This window comes from Moschus berezovskii, chromosome X (assembly GCF_049115385.1).
Source record: "Moschus berezovskii isolate FMDL1 chromosome X, NW_MosBer_1.0, whole genome shotgun sequence".
NCBI lineage: Eukaryota > Metazoa > Chordata > Mammalia > Artiodactyla > Moschidae > Moschus > Moschus berezovskii.
The window spans coordinates 16,025,704-16,042,661 of record NC_142488.1 but is presented as its reverse complement, the minus strand read 5'-3'; the positions used below and the strand labels follow the sequence as shown (position 1 = coordinate 16,042,661).

Genomic DNA, 16,958 nt, shown 5'->3' with positions numbered 1-16,958 from the left:
CTCTAGGCACCTCTGTCCATGGAATTCTCCAGGGAAGAATACTGCAGTGGGTAGCCTTTCCCTTCTCCAGGAGATGCTTCCCCAGGATCGAACCTGGGTTTCCCGCTTTGTAAACGGACTCTTTACAGTCTAGGCCATTGGGGTGACTCTAATCACTGTTTACAAAAAAAAAAAAAGAAAAAAAAACTGACTGCCAAAATAGGTGGGCCTGGTTCCTACCCCGAGTCTGGAAAATTGTCCAGTTCATTTGCTCTGTTCTGTCTGACCGGCTTTCCTATCCGTCACTGACTCCCGGGTCATGCTCAAACTCATGTCTACCAAGACGGTGATGCTATCTAATCATCTTACCCAAAGTAGTCCCTTTCTCCTCCTGTCCTGGATCTTTCGCGGCAACAGAAACATCTCCTGGAAAATCTATTCACGATTATGAGAACCTTACTGACCAAAGACCAAAAATCTTACTGACCAATCAACCTGACCCACCCCCAGAGAAATCTGTATGCAGGTCAAGAATCAATGGTTAGAACTGGACATGGAACAACAGACTGGTTCCAAAGCGGGAAAGGAGAACGTCAAGGCTGCATATTGTCACCCTGCTCGTTTAACTTTTATGCAGAGTACGTCATGCGAAATGCCATGCTGGAAGAAGCACAGGCTGCGATCAAGATGACCGGGAGAAACATCAATAACCTCAGATATGCAGATGACACCACCCTTATGGCAGAAAGCAAAGAACGAAAGAGCCTCCTGATGAAAGTCAAAGAGGAGAGCCAAAATATTGGCTTAAAACTCAACATTTGCCTACCTGCTTTGGCCACCTGATCCAAGAACTGACTCAGTGGAGAAGACCCTGATGCTGGGAAAGATTGAAGGCTTGAGGAGAAGGGGACAGCACAGAATGAGAAGGTTGGATGGCATCACCGCCTCGATGTATATGACTCCGAGCAAGTTCCAGGAGTTGGTGATGAACAGGGACCCTGGCGTGCTACAGTCCATGGGGTCGCAAAAAGTCAGACACGACTCAGCAACTGGACTGAACTGAACTGAACACAGCATGGCTCATGGTTTCATTGAGTTAGACAAGGCTGGGGTCCATGTGATCAGTTTGATAAGCTTTCTGTGACACTGGTTTTCATTCTGTCCACCCTCTGAGAGATAAGGATAAGAGGCTTATGGAAGCTTCCTGCTGGGAGAGACTGACTGTGGGGAAACTGGGTCTTGTTCTGATGGGCGGGACTATGCTCAGTAAATGTTTAATCAATTTTCTGTTGATGGGCGGGGCTGTCTTCCTGCCCTGTTGTTTGACCTGAGACCAAACTAGTTCAGTTCAGTTCAGTCGCTCAGTCGTGTCCGACTCTTTGAGACCGCACGAATCACAGCACGCCAGGCCTCCCTGTCCAGCACCAACTCCCGGAGTTCACTCAAATTCATGTCCATCAAGTCAGTGATGCCATCCAGCCATCTCATTCTCTGTAGTCCCCATCTCCTCCCGCCCCCCAATCCCTCCCAGAATCAGAGTCTTTTCCAGTGAGTCAACTCGTCACATGAGGTGGCCAAAGTATTGGAGTTTCAGCTTTACCATCAGTCCTTCCAATGAACACCCAGCATTGATCTCCTTTAGAATGGACTGGTTGGATCTCCTTGCAGTCCAAGGGACTCTCAAGAGTCTTCTCCAACACCACAGTTCAAAAGCATCAATTCTTTGGCGCTCAACTTTCTTTATAGTCCAATTCTCACATCCACACATTACTACTGGAAAAACCATAGCCTTGACTAGATGGACCTTTGTTGGCAGAGTAATGTCTCTGCTTTTTAATATGCTGTCTAGGTTGGTCATAACTTTTCTTCTAAGGAGTAAGTGTCTTTTAATTTCATGGCTGCAGTCACCATCTGCAGTGATTTTGGAGCCCAGAAAAATAAAGTCTGCCACTGTTTCCACTATTTATCCATCTATTTCCCATGAAGTGATGGGACCAGATGCCATGATCTTTGTTTTCTGAATGTTGAGCTTTAAGCGAACTTTTTCATTCTCCTCTTTCACTTTCATCAACGGGCTCTTTAGTGCTTCTTCACTTTCTGCCATGAGGGTGGTGTCATCTGCATATCTGAGGTTACTGATATTTCTCCCAGCAATCTTGATTCCAGCTTGTGCTTCATTGACTCAATGGACATGAATTTGAGTAAACTCCGGAAGAGAGTAAAGGACAGGGAAGCCTGGCATGCTGCAGTCTGTGGGGTCACATAGAGTGCGCAGGACTTAGTGACTAAACAACAACAAAGAATTTGTCTGTTCACATGAAGATTGCTGGCTGGAGGCCTAAACATCCCCCAAACTACTCTTTAGGATTATCAAAGAAAAACCAGAGCTGGACAGTAAAGAGATTAAAAAGAAGAAGGAGGAAGAGAAGAAAAAGAAAAAAGGAAAAGGATTTTATTCAAGGCTACTACAATAGAGAAAAGAGACCTCAGTATAGAATGAGGTTAATTCTGAATACAGTATGGGCAAATGGGAATCTATAGCCAAGGAGCATTCTGGGGGCCAGTCGATAGAAAATGACTAAAAGCAAACAGCAGGGGGGTTAGGGAAACTGTAGCTAAACTCACCTAACAGGCTTCTTTGCTGAAGGCAAGCCTGGGTAATCAGACATTACCTGAGGGACAGAAGAGGATGCAGAACCAGTCAGACATCAAAGTGGACCAGATATGGAGGATGAGGAAAGTGAAGTGTTAGTCAATCAGTCATGTCCAGCTCTTTGTGATCCCATGGACTGTAGCCACAAGGATCCTCTGTCCATGGAATTCTCCAGGCAAGAACACTGGAGTGGGTTACCATTCCCTTCTCTAGGGGATCTTCCCCACCCAGGGATCGAACCCCAGTGTCCCGCATTGCAGGCAGATTCTTAACCATCTAAGCCATGAAGGAAGCCCAGAGGCTGTAGGGTTCTGGTTAAATTAACAAAGCAGGGTTTCTGCTAAAACTGGATTTTCCAGGAAGTACACAGATGGGCCTAGGAGAAGGTTCAGGAGCTTGACATCAGTTTGGTCAAGCAAAGAATGCTCACCACCATCAACAGGAATTCACATAATATTGTTCCAATTCAAAGATAATTATTCAGAGCCTTGGAGATTTTAAGTAACTTGCTCCAGAGTCTCATGGATATACAAATGTCAGAGACTGAAAACAGAAATATCAGGGCCCAGTGAATGGGGTTCCTCAGTTCACGGAATAAAAATCAAAAGAAGTAGCAAGAAGGATACTACGTCATTAGTCATTACAGGAGCTTTCTTGTAAATCTCAGATATAACCACTTCTCACATCTCTACCACTGCCATCCTAGTCCAAACCACAGTGCAACTCAGCACAAAGACCACAGTCCCTCGACCTCACCCAAGCTCCTCCACGGTCCATGTTCCACAGGTCTCCCAAATATTTTAGCAGTCTTCATGCTCCTTTGATTCATTTGGTAGACAAGAAAATAATTTTGGTCAGCCTCCTCTCATAACCCTTTAGTCCAGGTCCACTGCCCCCCCCACCCCCCAGCACACAAGGGAAAGAACTGAAAGTACCCGAGCTGACCTGTTTCCCTCCTGTAGACTCTGGGTCTTGCCTATGCCTGGATGGGCAAGGCAGCCTGACATTGTCTCAGCCACCTTAGATAGTCTTCTTCACTCTCCTTGTTCAATTCCGAGTCTGCCACTTGGAGGAGAAAAAAACCTTTATTTCAGTTTTCATCCCATCTTGAGAATCTGCTACGGAAGAGGTGCCATGCTATTTCCCAGGGACAGGATAGTGAACTAGACACATGGTCCCAGTATTTTGGAGCTTACATTCTAAGCAGGGATACTGACAAGAAAGTTCACCAGCCTGATAAGCACTAGGAAGAACGTGGGTTATTAGATTAGAGAACAGTAGGGAGGGAGCCAACTTAGATTAGTGGTTGGCAAAAGTCTCTCTGGGAAAATGACATTTAAAATAAGACCGAAAGGAAGGTGAGGTTGGGGGTGTAAAGAGGCAGAAAGAGAACAATAAGTTCAAAGGCTCTGAGACTGAACAAACAATTGGCAAGTTCAGTAAACTGAAAAAGGCCAGAATGGTCTTGCTGCACAGTGAGCATGAAATTGCTTGAGAGATAATCCTGAGTCCAATTAGATAAGGCCTTAGAGACAATGAGGTGGCTTCCCAGGTGGCTCAGACTGTAAAGAATCCGCCTGCAATGCAAGAGATGTGGGTTCGATCCCTGGGTTGGGAAGATTCCCTGGAGAAGGGAATGGTAACCCACTCCAGTATTCCTGCCTGGAAAATTCCATGGACAAAGGAGTCTGCAGTCCATGGGGTTTCAAAGAGTCAGACACGACTGAGTGACTAACACACTTTACAGACTATGGTAAGGAGTCTGGATTTTATTCCAGGTATTAATATAATGGGAAGGTACTGAAGAGTTAAGTAGGGAAGAGAAATAATCAAATATTTCTTAATAGTTTGTGGGAAATGGATTTGAATGGTTAAGGGTAACAGTGGAAGACCAGGTAGGAGGCTGTGGCTCTGGTCAGGTGAGAGAGAATGCTGGCTGGGACTGGGCTAGTGGCAGTGAAGAAGCAAAGAACTAGAGAGATCCAAAGATATAATGTGGAGGAAGAATCAAATAAAATTGCTGTTTTAAAAAATCCACTTTTTTCAAATAGCAATAGACTCATTTATTTTGTTAATAAAAATTAAATATTCTTAGATACAAATGGCAATATATATATAAACAAAGAGTATTCTAGGATTTTAAAAAAACAGAAAGAGACTTACAGACTTAGACAATGAACTTATGGTTGCGGGTGGGTAAGAGACAGTTAGGGACCTTGGGATGGACATGTACACACTGCTATATTTAAAATGACAATCAACAGGGACCTACTGTCTATCACAGGGAACTCTGCTCAATGTTATGCAGCAGCCTGAATGGGAGGGGAGTTTGGGGGAGAATGGATACATGTATGTATATGTATGGCTGAGTCCCTTCATTGTTCACCTGAAACTCACAACATTGTTAACCAGCTCTACTCCAATATAAAATAAAGCTTTTAAAAATAAAAATAGAGCATTCTAGGACTTCCTGGTGGTGCAGTGGATAAGAAACTGCCTGCCAGTGCAGGGGACATGGGTCTGATCCCTGATCAGGGAAGACATGCCTCATGCCACATGCCTCAGAGCAACTAAGTCCATGCAACACAACTACTGAGCCCTTGTTTTAGAGCCCTCAAGTCACAACTATTGAGCTTGTATGCTGCTACTACTGAAGCCCACATGCCTAGAGTCTGTGCTCCACAACAAGTGAAGCCACGGCAATGAGAAGTCTGTGCACGGCAATGAAAAGTAGTCTCTGCTCACAGCAACTAGAGAAAGCCTGTGCAAAGAAACCAAAGTCCAGTACAGCGAAAAATAAACAAGTGAGAGTATTCTAGACAGATAAAGAATCCACCTGCAATGCAGGAGACACAGGAGACGTGGGTTCGATCCCTGGGTCAGGAAGATCCCCTGGAGAAGGAAATGGCAACCCACTGCAGTATTCTTGACTAAAAACCCCATGGACAGAGGAGGCTGACGAGCGACAGTTCAAAGTGTCACAAAGAGTTGGACATGACTGAGCAACTAAGCATGCACCTTTTAGAAAGAAAAGTTATATTTGCCATTTGTGATTTTTTTCTGAAGGTACTTAGATGAAATATGATATTTAAAAAACATTTGAACCTGTGTATGTATAAGTGCCACCAGATTTGGAAAACGTCGTTTTAATTCACCTGAAATAGAAAAAACAAGTTATATTCTGGCACTTAAAAGTGGATGACTGATGAGTCACAAATTACTTAATCATTTAAAAACATTTTGAAAAAGAAATTGCTGATGGAGTGGATGGAGAAGGTAGAATCAAGAATGGTGCCAAAGTTTCTGGTTGAACAATCAGTTGGTTGGCATTGACTGTTTCTTTAGTTTTTTTTTTTTTTAATATAATCTGCTTTATTAACATATTGTTCATCATTTTCTAAAGTCTGAACATCAATAGAACAAGCTCTGATTTGTAGTATTTATCAATCTCCCTGGTGTAAATACTCCCTCCATGACCCATATCAAGAGTGTTTTGTTTTTGTTTTTGATTCAGACCATTTTTAAAGCCTTAATTGAATTTCTTACAATATTGCTTCAATTTTATGCTTTTGGGGGGATTTTTTTTTGCCACGGGTATGTGGAATCTTAGCTCTGTGACCAGGGATCGAACCTACACTCCCTACATTGGAAGGTGAAGTCTTAACCACTGGACTGCCAGGAAAGTTGGTATTGGCTTTGAATGAGATAAGGACAAGTGAACAAGGTATGAGGTAGAGTTGTACAAAAGGGTGAAAAGGTCAGTTCTGGACATGTTAAGTTGGAGATGGGCTTAGTCTTCTTGACTCTGGATAAGGTAAACCCAAAATGGTCTTGATGAAGACAAATGTGTCTTAAACTGACACAACAAATTAATAACAAAGGGAAATTTGTATAAGACTTTGCAAAAATTAAAGCATCCAGGATGGCTGTGTTTCTTAGAGATTTTATTTATCTAAAACTTGCAACTCATGGCACTATGATGTAGGTACACGATTACTGCACTCTTATAGATGGGTAAACAAAAGGAATGGAAACTTAACTCATCCAAACTATACAGCTAATAAGGGTAGGAGTTATTATGGTATAAATTGTAGTAACGTATGATAAAGATAGGAGAAGACGACCTTATCATTCTATGACCTTATGTCAGAGAGTATTTTTCCCCAGCTCCAAACCTGACCTATACGTATTCTGGCTGATGATGTCAGAGAATTGCAACTCTGCAAACCACTTCTCTACCAGTAGGGGGAGCTAGCGACACTGTAAATGAACAAGGAGGAAGAAACTCCCTCTCCCTATCTGTTCTCTACACCTTGGTAGCAGCAGCTCCTTTACACTGCAGCATCTGAACCCAGCTGGCAGTTTTTCCATCTGCAGAAGAACCAGTTTCATCGTCACTGCATCTCAACCCCCGAAACGGCAGCCTCAGTTGGAGATGCCCCTCTTTCCTGAGGTCTGGGTCCCAGTTCCCTCCTCTCAGTTTCTAAGTTTAAGTAATTTTAACCTCTTTATTTTGTTCAGCCACATCACCTCAGAGTTCTCTTTTTATCCTTTCATAGTTAACAATTCTTTATACGACATTCTTTTAAAAACTCATAATCTATTATAACCTTTTATTTTTGCAGTGAATACAGAGTTACAGGATGTCCTTTTAACAGTGACTTTCCTAGGCTTGTTTAAAGCTAAAGAAATAATTACAATTTTTCAAGAATATTCTTTGTATACAAACTGTCCTTTGCCTAGAAGAAAGACTAGAGATTTCTTCAATTGATATCATACAACTCAATTTGGATTTCATACACAGAGAGAGCCGTCTTCCAGGTGAACTTTTCTTTTCCCTCCAGAACTTATTTATTTTGCATAACAACTTTGTATCCTTCGACCAACACTTCCCATTTTCCCCTCCCTTTGCCCCTGGTAACCACCATTTTACTCTTTGCTTCTATGTTTTTGACTATTCCACATCCCACATATGATTGAAATCATGAAATATCTCTCTTATGTTTTAATAACTACTGTGGCTTTTTGTCTCCTAACTGCCCCCAGTTGATACAAGACTGAAAGATAAATATTACCAGTCAATGTCACTTATGAATCACAGATATTAAATCCTAAATAATATTTTAGTAAACTTAGAAACAAAATGGTTAGAGACATAGCCTGCAGCCACAGAACGGATCAGCAAAGAGAAGCAGGTCTAATAACTAAACCATTCATTTAATACTATATTCTCATGGAGCACAGCCTATACATGCAAGATTCAGTCAGGAACAGGCCCCAAGACCAGAAGAAGACATTTGCAAATCAGATATCAGATAAGGAATTTGTATCTAGAACACATAAATAACACAGCTCAATAATAAGAAGCCAAATAAACCAATTTAAAATGGGCAGAAGATCTGAATAGACCTCACCAAAGGAGATAAATGAATGGCCAATAGGCACATGAAAAGATACTAAACATCATTAGGGAATTCAGACTGAAACTGAAGAACATATGGAAAACCACTAGGCCATTCAGGTATGGCCTAAATCCCTTACGATTATACAATGGAAGTGACAAATACAGTGAAGGGATCAGATCTGATAGACAAGGTGCCTGAAGAACTATGGACAGAGGTTCATTACCTTGTTCAGGAGACAGTGACCAAAATCATCCCCAAGAAAAAGAAATGCAAGAAGGCAAAATGGTTGTCTGAGGAGGACTTACAAATAGCTGAGAAAAGAAGAAAAGCGAAAGGCAAAGGAGAAAAGGAAAGATATACCCATCTAAATGCAGAAAGCGTTAGTCGCTTAGCAGTGTCTGCCTCTTCGCGACCCTACGGACTGTAGCACGTTAGGTTCCTCTGGCCATGGGATTCTTCAGGCAAGAGTACTGTAGTGGGTTGCCATTTCCTTCTCCAGGGGATCTCCCCAACCCAGGGGTCGAACCTGGGTCTCCCACATTGCAGGCAGATTCTTCACCATCTGAGCCACCAGGAATAATAGCAAGGAGATATAAGAAAGCCTTCTTAAGTGAACAATGCAAAAAAAAAAAAATAGAGGAAAACAACAGAATGGGAAAGACTAAAGATCACTTCAAGAAGATTAGAGATACCAAGTAAATATTTCATGCAAAGATAGGCACAATAAAGGACAGAAACAGCGTGAACCTAACAGAAGTAAAAGAGATTAAGAAGAGGTGGCGACAATACACAGAACAACTGTACAAAAAAAGGTCTTAATGATCCAAATAAACACAATGGTGTGATCACTCACCTAGAGCCAGATATCCTAGCGTGTGAAGTCAAGTGGGCCTTAGGAAGCATCACTACGAACAAAGCTAATGGAGGTGATGGAATTCCAGCTGAGTTATTTCAAATCCTGAGGGATGATGCTGTTAATGTGCTGCACTCAATATGCTAGCAAATTTGGAAAACTCAGCAGTGGCCACAGGAATGGAAAAGCTCAGTTTTAATTCCAGTTCCAAAGAAGGGCAATGCCTGCCAAAGAATGTTCAAACTACTGCACAATTGGACTCATTTCACATGCTAGCAAAGAACAAAATTCTTCAAGCTAGGATTCAACAGTATGTGAACTGAGAACTTCCAGATGTACAAGCTGGGTTTAGAAAAGGCAGAGGAATCAGATATCAAATTGCCAACATCCACTGGATCATAGAAAAAGCAAGGGAATTTCAGAAAAACATCTACTTATGATTCATTGACTACACTAAAGCCTTTGACTGTGTGGATCACAACAAACTGTGGAAAATTATTAGAGCGATGGGAATACCAGACCACCTTACTTGCCTGCTGAGAAACCTGTATGCAGGTCAAGAAACAACAGTTAGAACTTGACATGAAACAATGGACTAGTTTCAAATTGGGAAAGGAGTACGTCAAAGCTATTTATTGTTTCCCTGCTAATTTAACTTGAATGCAGAGTACATCATGAGAAATGCCAGGCTGGATGAAGCACAAGCTGGGATCAAGATTGCCAGGAAAAATATCAACAAGCTAAGATATGCAAATGACACTGCCCTAATGACAGAAACCGAAGAACTAAAGAGCTGCTAAAGCTGAAACTACAATACTTTGGCCACCTCATGCAAAGAGTTGACTCACTGGAAAACTCTGATGCTAGGAGGGATTGGGGGTGGGAGGAGACGGGGACGACAGAGAATGAGATGGTTGAATGGCATCACCGACTCGATGGACATGAGTTTGAGTGAACTCCGGGAGTTGGTGATGGACAGGGAGGCCTGGCGTGCTGTGATTCATGGGGTCGCAGAGTCGGACACGACTGAGCGACTGAACTGAACTGAACTGAAAGAGCCTCTTGCTGAAGGTGAAACAGGAGAGTGAAAAAGCTAGCTTAAAACAACATTCAAAAAACTAAGATCATGGCATCTGGTCTCATCACTTCTGGCAAATAGATATGGCAAGGGAAACAGTGAGAGACTTTATTTCCTTGGGCTCCAAAATCACTGCAGATAGTGACTGCAGCTATGAAATTAAAAGACACTTGCCCCTTGGAAGAAAAACTATAGCCAACCTAGACAGTGTATTAAAAAGCAGAGGCATTACTTTGCCGACAAATATTGGTATAGTTAAAGCTATGGTTTTTGCAGTAGTCATGTAGGGATGTGAGAGTTGGACCATAAAGGAAGCTGAGCGTTGAAGAATTGATGCTTTTGTACTGTGGTGTTGGCGAAGACTCTTGAGAGTCCCTTGGACAGCAAGGAGATCAAACCAGTCCATCCTAAAGGAAATCAGTCCCAAATATTCATTGGAAGGACTGATGCTGAAGCTGAAACTCCAATACTTTGGCCACCTGATGCGAAGAACTGACTTTTGGAGAAGACCCTGATGCTGGGAAAGATTGAAGGCAGGAGGAGAAGGGGACGACAGAGGATGAGATGGTTGTATGGTATCACTGCCTTGATGTACATGAGTTTGAGCAAGTTACAGGAGTTGGTGATGGACAGGGAAGTGGGGCGTGCTGCAGTCCATGGGGTGGCAAATAGTCAGACACAACTGAACAACTAAACTGAACTGAAAACATCCACCAACTGATGAATGGAGAGACAAAATGCAGTCTTCTGGGGTACAGGTCACTGAAGAAAGCTGGATAAATGATTGGTTCTTTCCCTTTATTTACCAGCCTTAAAAAATATTATTTGATTTTCTAACATTTACCAAAGATGACCAATGAAGTTTTGTCAGTTTTTTTTCAAGTAATTGTAATGAGCTTATTGACTGATGAATATCTGATATGTTTAGCTTCTATTCTTAATATTTTCAAATTGATACCTATTCATGTAAAATACAGAAGAAAAAAGTCATCCCAATCATTTGCCTCTATATGCATGTATGTGTGTGTCAGAGTCATTCATAACTGTATGAACCTCTGTTGACATTTTGGTTTGTTTCCTTCTGGCCTTATTTCTATGCATATAGTTTTATCGGATAAGAATGTACTAGATTCCAAATACCTCAGCATTTCTTCAGCACAAGTGTGAACACTGACATTACTAGTGAGCAGTAGGGAAAGAGCTAAAAGCAATCTCTGGCCTTCTGAGAGCTCAATGTAGTGGTCCTGTTCTCTTAACTTGACGGTTAAGATATCTTAACGTGACACAGTAATTTTCCCATGAATTCTAGGAGTCTACAGTCTAACAAGCAGAAAGTACAAATATAAATAACTATAACTTGAGGTAAAAATATTAAGTGGTATGAAAGGAAAATTCTATGGAAGAGATGATTTCTACTGATCCTCTTGCCTTCCTAGGGTATTGCTCTGTGGCTTCTCTTAATATGTTACTATGACTATCTAAAAACAAAAAGAAGGAACTCTAAATCAGTTCTTCTTGGCCACACGTTAGAATCATCTGGGGGTACTTTTAAAGATCTCAGGCTGCACCACAGACCAATCATGTCCAAATTTGGGAGGAGAGACTCAAGTATCAGCTTTTTTAAAAAATTCCCCAGAGAATTCCAACATGCAGTGAAGGTTGAAAATTGCCAAATGACTACTGTATTCAAAACTCTATGCCAAATTCTATGCAGTACTATAAAATCCATTAAATATATGTATGTATATGGAAGCATTTCACTTTTTTACAACATGCTGTTCTTACGTCAAGTCATTTGCCTTATACATATGTGTCCATTCAAGCAATTAAAGATAAAGGGGTTAGCCATTTGAACTCATAACTAATTGTACCGTATTAATTGCCCACTCTAACAAAACTAGTGAACTTAAGATGCAAATCAGAATTGCAAGTTCAAAGTCATGAAAAAGTTAATGATTCATCCTCCTCTCTGTTGTTGCAGAAAGATGAGTATTTGATAACCCTCATGTTTATTCTGGAAGCAAAGGAGATGCCTACTGTAAAGAGTGACCCCAATTTCCATTCTAGACTTAATCTAGAAGTCTAGAATTGTAGCTGCCTTCTTTTAAAATTGAAGTATAGTTGACTTACAATATTGTGTTACTTTCAAATGTACAGCAAAGTAATTCAGTTATATTTTTTCATATAATTTTCCATTATATGATATTATAGGATATTAAATAAGGTTTCCTGTGCTATACAGTAGGTCCTTGTTATTTATTCTATATAGAGTATATATTCTATATAATGTATATCTGTGAATCCCAAACTCCTACTTTATCCCTCCCCCTCCCCCTTTGGTAACCATAAGTTTGTTTTCTATGTCTGAGTCTTCTTCTGTTTTGTAAATAAGATCCTTTGTATCATTTTTTTTTTAGATTCCCCATATAAGAGGTATCAAGTAATGTCTGTCTTTCCCTTAGTTTGATAATATTTAGTTCCATTCATGGTGCTGCAAATGGTAATATTTCATTATTTTTTATGTCTGCAATTGCCTTTAAAATTTTTTATTGTGAAATAATTTTAAACTTACCCAAAAGTTGCAAAAACAGTATAAAGAAACCCCTCATATATGCCCTTCATGCAATTTCATCAATTGTTAACATTCTACCACCTTGGCTTTATCATACGATGGATGGATAGTTAATAGATAGATATGTACAGAGATATAGATGGATAGATTTTATGCTTACAAGAGTAAGCATAACATTATCATGTTCCTTAATCCCCTGAATATTTAGAGTGTAATTCTCCTTAGAATAAAAACATTCTCTTACAAACCACAGATCAGTCACAAGAATCAGGGAATCTAGAGTTTATAATCAAAATTTCCCCACTGTCTCAATAATGTCCCTCAGTTCAGTAGCTCAGTTGTGTCTAACTATTTCCACCCCAAGGACTGCAGCATGCCAGGCTTCCCTATCTATCACCACCTCCCTGAGCTAGTTCAAACTCATGTCCACCGAGTTGGTGATGCCATCCAACCATCTCACTCTCTGTCATCTCCTTCTCCTCCTGCCTTCAGTCTTTCCCAGCATCAGGGTCTTCTCCAATGAATCAGTTCTTCGCATCACGTGGCCAAAGTATTGGAGTTTCAGCATCAGTCCTTCCAATGAATATTCAGGACTGATTTCCTTTAGGATGGACTGGTTGGATCTCCTTGCTGTCCAAGGGACTCTCAAGAGTCTTTGCCAACATCACAGTCCAAAAGCATCAATTCTTCAACGCTCAGCTTCCTTTATGGTCCAACTCTCACATCTCTACATAATTACTGGAAAAACCATAGCTTTGACTAGATGGACCGTTGTTGGCAAAGTAATGTCTCTGCTTTTTAATATGCTATCTAGGTTGGTCATAACTTTCCTTCCAAGGAGTAAGTGTCTTTTAATTTCATGGCTGCAATCAGCATCTGCAGTGATTTTGGAGCCCAAAAAAATAAAGTCTGACACTGCTTCCACTGTTTCCCCATCTATTTCCCATGAAGTGATGGGACCAGATGCCATGATCTTAGTTTTCTGAACGTTGAGCTTCAAGCCAACCTTTTCACTCTCCTCTTTCACTTTCATCAAGAGGCTTTTGAGTTCCTCTTCACTTTCTGCCATAAGGGTGGTGTCATCTGCATATCTGAGGTTATTGATATTTCTCCCGGCAATCTTGATTCCAGCTTGTGCTTCTTCCAGCCCAGCGTTCCTCATGATGTACTCTGCATATAAGTTAAATAAGCAAGGTGACAATATACAGCCTTGACGTACTCCTTTTCCTATTTGGAACCAGTCTGTTCCATGTCCAGTTCTAACTGTTTCTTCCTGACCTGCATACAGGTTTCTCAAGAGGCAGGTCAGGTGGTCTGGTATTCCCATCTCTTTCAGAATTTTCCACAGTTTATTGTGATCCACACAGTCAAAAGCTTTGGCATAGTCAATGAAGCAGAAATAGATGCTTTTCTGGAACTCTCTTGCTTTCTCCATGATCCAGCAGATGTTGGCAATTTGATCTCTGGTTCCTCTGCCTTTTCTAAAACCTGCCTGAACATCTGGAAGTTCACGGTTCACATATTGCTGAAGCCTGGCTTGGTGAATTTTGAGCATGACTTTACTAGCGTGTAGGGACTGGAATGCAAAAGTCAAGTCAAGAAACACCTCGAGTCAAGAAACACCTCGAGTAACAGGCAAATTTGGCCTTGGAGTACAAAATGAATCAGATCAAGGCTAACAGAGTTTTGCCAAGAGAATGCACTGGTCATAGCAAACACCCTCTTCCAACAACACAAGAGACCCCTCTACACGTGGACATCACCAGATGGTCAATACCAAAATCATACTGATTATATTTTTTCCAACCTCATTTGGAGAAGCTCTATACAGTAAGCAAAAACAAGACCGGGAGCTGACTGTGGCTTAGATCATGAACTCCTTATTGTCAAATTCGGACTTAAATTGAAGAAAGTAGGGAAAACCACTAGACCATTCAGGAATGACCTAAGTCAAATCCCTTACGATTATACAGTGGAAGTGACAAATAGATTCAAGGGATTAGATCTGATAGAAAGAGAGCCTGAAGAACTATGGATGGAGGTTCATGACATTTTACAGGAGTCAGTGATCAAGACCATCCCCAAGAAAAAGAAATGCAAAAAGGCAAAATGGTTGTCTGAGGAGGCCTTACAAATAGCTGAAAAAAGAAAAGACGTGAAAAGCAAAGGAGAAAAAGAAAGATACACCCAGAATGCAGAATTGAATGCAGAATTCCAAAGAATAGCAAGGAGAGATAAGAAAGCCTTCCTGTTCACGTTTGCGGCCTTCTGCTATATGTTGGCGCTGCTGCTCACCACCACGCTCATCTTCTTTGCCATTTGGCACATTATAGCATTCGATGAGCTGAAGACTGATTACAAGAATCCTATAGACCAGTGTAATACCCTGAATCCTCTTGTCCTTCCAGAGTACCTCATCCATGCTTTCTTCTGTGTCATGTTTCTTTGTGCAGCAGAGTGGCTTACACTGGGTCTCAATATGCCCCTCTTGGCATATCATATTTGGAGGTATATGAGTAGACCAGTGATGAGTGGACCAGGACTCTATGATCCTACAACCATCATGAATGCAGATATTCTAGCATATTGTCAGAAAGAAGGATGGTGCAAATTAGCTTTTTATCTTCTAGCATTTTTTTACTACCTATATGGCATGATCTATGTTTTGGTGAGCTCTTAGAACAACGCTTAGAAGAATTGGTCCAATTACATGCATGCAAAAAGCCACCAACGAAGGGATTCTATCCAGCAAGATCCTGTTTCCAAGAGTAGCCTATGGAATCTGATCAGTTACTTTAAAAATGACTCCTTATTTTTTAAATGTTTCCACATTTTTTGCTTGTGGAAAGACTGTTTTCATATGTTATACTCGGATTAAGAATTTAAATGGAATTACGTATAAATTAATATAAAATGATACCTCTGGTGTTGACAGGTTTGAACTTGCACTCCTTAAGGAACAGCCATAATCCCTTGAATGATTGCATTAATTATTGACTGTCCTTAGTCCATTGGAAGCTTTCGTTTATAGGAACTTGTAGGGCTCATTTTGGTTTTATTGAAATGCCATTTAATTATAAATTAGCTGTAGATATCAGGTGCTTCTGATGAACTGAAAATATGTATCTGACCTGTGGGAAACTTCATGGGTTTCCTTATCTATCATGTAGGTGATTATATATGGATGCATTAAAAAAATAAGAGTGGGATTTTTTTCCCCTTGGACTTGAAATACTATCCCTGTATATTGCATGAATGAGAGATTTCCCCGTATTTCCACCAGAGTAATATACTTGCTTTAATTCTTAAGCATAAGTGAACATGATACAAAAATATACACTGACTTACTTGTGAAGAATGCATTTAAAGCTATTTTAAATGTGTTTTAATTTGTGAGACTTTACTTATTAAGAAATTAGTTACTAAATGTTCTAATCTGGTGGTAAAGGTATTCTTAAGAATTTGCAAGTACTTTAGGTTTTCAAAACCGAATGAGAGAGAACATTGTATAACCATCCTGCTGTTCCTTTAGTGCAATACAATAAAACTCTGAAATTAAGAAAAAAAAAAAAAAAAAGAAAGCCTTCCTGAGTGATCAATGCAAAGAAATAGAGGGGCCTTGCAAATCTTGAATCCAATTTTCTGTTGATGGGCGGGGCTGTGTTCCCTCCTTTTTGTCTGACCTGAGACCAAACTATGGTGGAGGTAATGAAGATAGTGGTGACCTCCTTCAAAATGTCCTTTGCATGCATGCACTGCTGCACTCGGTGCCCTGACCCTGCAGCAATACACTGCCAACCCACGCCTCCACTGGAGACTCCTGGACACTCACAGGCAAGTCTGGGTCAGTCTCTTGTCGGGTCACTGCTCCTTTCTCCTGGGTCCTGGTGTGCACAAGGTTTTGTTTGTGCCCTCCAAGAGTCTGTTTCCCTGGTCTTGTGTAAGTTCTGTAAACAAAGGGACAATAATGTCCCTTCTAGCACCCTTTTCTGATCCAGGACCCAATTCAAGAGTATTATGCATGACCTTTAGTTTCATGTTCTCCCATCTCCTTTCATCTGAAATAGTTCCATAGCCTTCTTTCCTTTTCTTGCCATTGACAGTTGTGAAGAGTATAGGCCACTTGTATTATAGAAGGTCCCTCAGTCTGGGTTTGTGTCCAGTTTTCTCAGGATTAGATTGAGTCTTGTGCTTTTGTTTGTTTGCTTGTGTGTTGGCCATGGTGCTTGGCTTGTGGGATCTCAGTTCCTGGACCAGGGGTTGAATTCAGGTCATGCAGTGAAAGCCCAGAATCCTAACTACCAGATCATTAGAAAACTCCCTGAGTTCCAAAGTTTTAGAGGAGGATACCAAATAAGAGCTCCTGTATCACCCTCAGGGTACCACAGAAAGAGCATCATGAAGTCGGCTTATTTCAT

The 16,958-nt window shown here is 40.9% G+C and overlaps 1 pseudogene; it reads left to right on the top strand.

Moving 5' to 3' along the window:
• Positions 1-15,696, top strand: part of LOC148773230 (protein cornichon homolog 1 pseudogene) — a 139,708-nt pseudogene extending 124,012 nt beyond the window's left edge.
• Positions 15,697-16,958: the final 1,262 nt, after the last annotated feature.